Source organism: Rhinoderma darwinii, chromosome 12 (assembly GCF_050947455.1).
Source record: "Rhinoderma darwinii isolate aRhiDar2 chromosome 12, aRhiDar2.hap1, whole genome shotgun sequence".
Lineage (NCBI taxonomy): Eukaryota > Metazoa > Chordata > Amphibia > Anura > Rhinodermatidae > Rhinoderma > Rhinoderma darwinii.
In genome coordinates, this window is record NC_134698.1 from 58290952 (window position 1) to 58295110 (window position 4159).

Sequence of the window (4159 nt, forward strand, 5' to 3'; positions counted from 1 at the left end):
TGGCTTTAAACATATGAAATGTAATGTATACAAGTTACAGAGCTACAGTGTCACGTAATACCTGTTTCATGACATTGGTGTGGATCCCAATCACCAAATACATGGATGTCCCCACATATACAAATATAACTTGCAATATGCAAGCCAGATAGGGTAAAGATATTGATGACATCATTGGTGATTTGGATCCATGTACGGTGTTTATGACAATATTGCAAAAAAGACAAAAAAAAAGAGGACATGTCTACAAAGTATTTAAATCCACTATAAAGGGACGTTTTAATAAGTATATGACCATCCATAGCCCCATAAATTGTGTGAACATGTAACATTTTTAGAACCTGCATATCTGGATATTGCTTACGATCTGAACAGGTAGTAGGTGAGGTTGTGTTGATTGTATTAAATCTGTAAATTGGGGTATTTCCAACTTAGACATTAATGGCATATCCACAAGATAAGCCATAAATGTCTGATAGATTCGGGTCTCAGCATTGGGACCCGCATCTATATCGAGAACGGAGGTCATCATGGGGGCCCCAAGCTGCCGACTCCAGGTGGGGACTAGTGGAGAAGGGGCCGTGCATGCGCGTGCCTCTGTCCAATCTGTTAAATGGGAGTTATAGAAACAGCCGAACAGCTCTTTCTTGGCTGTTTCTGTAACTCCCATTGGTTGTTCTGTGTGTTAGACACACACTGGACCCACTCTCAACCTAGCCGTTAGTTCAGCTGAACTGATGGAACTCGTTTATAGCGAACGATACATAGAAGCCGTTTTGGAAAAACAAACAAAAATTAAAGTCAATGAAAAATATGTCCATAAGCACCTAAAAGATTGATTTATTAAAAATACATAAATAAATGCTTTCAAAAGTTTTGATAGCCTTTAGATGATTTGTCCACCTTTCTACAATGCATCCAAATTTTTTTTTAAAAGTGACTTTGCAAATAGTCTTGATTTCAAATAGCCTTTAGGTCTACAGCTCCTATGCAGACCTATGTGTCTCCAAGGTTATAGACTACTGAATATGGGTTACCAAGAAGTAAGGGAAAAATCAACGACAGTATGATTGCAGGATCAGACTATACAGGGTTAGTTTGTATAGTATGTAACCATGTGTCACGTTGGGTACTTGGACCCACTGGGCCGTACCGCCTTGACGGTATGGCAGCTGGCCAACAGGACACAGGTCACAGTCTATAGTTCGTATTGTGTACCTGTGGTAGCTCGGACAGTAGTAAGACCAGCTTGGCTGGGACTAGGCAGCAGGCAGGCGCCAAGCGTGGAATACAGCACAGCACGACTTCAGCTCAACACTGCACTTGACCAAGATAGCACGGGATACAGGTTACAGGAAACAGGAACGGGAAACACTGGGAACTGGGAAACACTAGGAGACCATTTGCTTAGACAAATTTAAGGTAAGACAACAACACTCAGGCAAGGCAGGAAGGGGCTGGGCCCCTCTTATAGTCCAAGGTGCTCATGGGCTAATTTTGACTTTAACTCAGGTGTGCGCGCTGGCCCTTTAAGAGCGGGCGCAAGCGTGCACGCACACCCTACAGGACCCGGCCGAGGTAAGCGGAAGTGAGCGCTGGCGTCTCCTGAGGAGGAGGCTGGGGCCAGCGCTCGCAGACCCATGGCTGCGGCCGTCAGGAGGTGAGTGAGCCTGACGGCCCATGGCCATGACACCATTCAGACACACAGGTCTACAACGGAGCTGAAGACATAACATGGTAGGATCTTTTCAATCAGACTATTTTCAAAGTGGCGTCTTTTGTTTTGTTATTGTTAGATAAGTTGGGGAAAAAAACTTGGTTGCAAAGTTGTAAATCTGCAGACACACATACCAATCTCGTATCATTTCCAACCTAAGAAGGAAACTTCTTTTCTAGTTCCTCAGCAGACTGTTATGTGGTCAGCAGATAACTGCAAACAAACTGCGCTCTGTAGGTGGTCCTTCCAATATAATTCTTACGGTCCTTGGGAAATCCATGCTTCCATAGCAGAACAGCAGCTTGATAGCAGTACATTGATGGTAAAGTATGGCTATCATAGCATTCACCATTCAATTTTGGCAAGTATTATTAGAAGAATCTATTATGAATCAGATTTCAGAGTTTACACTGGTTCTAAACTCGTGGTAAAGGCTTTGTTCTGTTCACACTCTACTCGTTTATTGTTAAAGTTCTGTAAATTTTATACAAATAAATTTATTAAACACAACAAAACTAAGAAATAAATTGTTTTTCTTAAGTACATACGAACCAATGTGAGATGTTTTCAATGAGTCTTTACAAAAACCATGCTTTTACCATAGGCGAGGTCCTGTATAGCCCTATCATCTGCAGTCTGTCATATGATGATCTGTATTTAATAAAAATGAGCAAGTTCCATAATGTAATGGTCTAGGATATAAAGTTGTCCAGTCAATAAGAGCATTATTTCCTGTTTTAGATAAAAAAAAATTAACAGACAGAACTTGCGTACAACAGTAAACCTGAGGCCTCGTGTTTAGATATGACCTGCCCTTCTTCCCGATCCCCTGTTGCATGCTCTGTAAAATATTCCTCTCTATTTACTCTGTGTCTTATTCACTGCAAAACCCTTCTTGACCTATGGGACCTATTGATAGGTTTCTTGTGGTAAAAAGAGCCCGTAGTGAATACTGTAACGGTGAGGCAAAGCAGTTGCTATGTGAAGATGCTACTGCAGCAGGGGCAGCAGGAGGATCTGCTGCAGACAGGACACATAATCTAGTATATGGCAGATTTACTACTGTAAGTACGATCCGCCTGCATTTTATCTATACGGGAGGCACACTTTAAGCCATATAACATTATGATCGTGGGTTCCAACCTCTGGGACCCCCACTGATCCAATGAACGAAGAGACAAAGGTACCTCCTGTTTTTTGTATGCACATTGGCATCTGCCAGCTGTGCAGGGACCATAAACACCACTCAATCCAAGTGAATGCAGCTCTGTTGCAGCTCCTTCCACAGAGGGTTGACAGTAAGGCTACATTCCCACGAGCGTATCAGATTCACGTGTGTGAATCTGGTCCGTAATGCAACAGAGTGCTTAGCGAGAGGCATGCGTTATTCACTCACTCGCAAAGCACATGTTTTGTTTTTTATTATTATTTTCAATTGAATTGATGCATAAATCACGCACAGCACACGGATGTGCATCGTGTGCTGTGCGTGATTTTCACGCACACATTGACTTCAATGGGCGATAGGTGCTTGAAAAACGCACCAATATAGGACATGCATTGAGTTTTACGCAACGGACACACGCTGCGTGAAAACTCCTGCCTGTGTGAACGACCCCATTGAAATCAATGGGTCCGTGTGCTGCGTGTGATTTCCCTGCGCAGCACATGGACATTATTCACATTCGTCTAAATGTACCCTAAGGCTACATTCACACGAGTGTGACAGATTTACGCACATAAAAAACGCGTGTAAATCTGGTCCATGTGCGTTGCGTTATTGCATCTGTGCTTTGCGAGTGTGTTTTTCACTTATTCGCAAAGCACTTTTTTAAGTTTTTTAAAATTGATGTGCAAATCACGCACATGCACATCCGTGTGCTGTGCGTGATTTGCGCATCAGTTCCATTGAAAAAAAAATAATTGCTTTGCGAGTGTGTGAAAAATACATGCCACTCGCAAAGGACAGATGCATTAACGCCACTCACATGGACCAGATTTACACGCGTTTTTTACGCGCGTAAGTCTGTCTTGCTCGTGTGAATGTAGCCTAAAGCCGCTGTGCAGGGAAGCACTGTGAAGGAGTAGTAGCGCTTAGCTAGCACTACAGCTCCATCACTCTGAGGATCAACGAGTCTCCCAAAATCCCCCTAACCAATCTGGAAGTGATGGAATATTCTAGTGATATGTCATCACTTCTAATAGTGGAAAAACCCCTTTAAATGTGTTTGCCCATCCGGGACACTTATGGCATATCCACATTTCTTGGTTCCCGCTGCCACTTTGTAATTTCTGACCAGGTAATCATTAAAACAGCGTAGCTTGCTGAGCCACGCTGTTTCTGTAACTCCAATAGAAGTGAATGGCGGGCGAACTACACTCTTTACGTAACTGCCATTCACTCTTACGGGAGTTACAAAAACAGGGTAGCTCAGCGAACTA

At 42.9% G+C, this 4159-nt stretch overlaps 1 protein-coding gene across 1 annotated transcript in view; it reads right to left on the bottom strand.

Moving 5' to 3' along the window:
* Nucleotides 1-820: 820 nt before the first annotated feature.
* Nucleotides 821-4159, bottom strand: part of LOC142664343 (deubiquitinase DESI2-like) — a 59898-nt gene continuing 56559 nt past the window's right edge. The window contains exon 5 of the mRNA XM_075843392.1: nucleotides 821-4159. This exon is cut by the window's right edge and continues 897 nt beyond it. The gene's annotated coding sequence lies outside the window, so the exon portion shown is untranslated.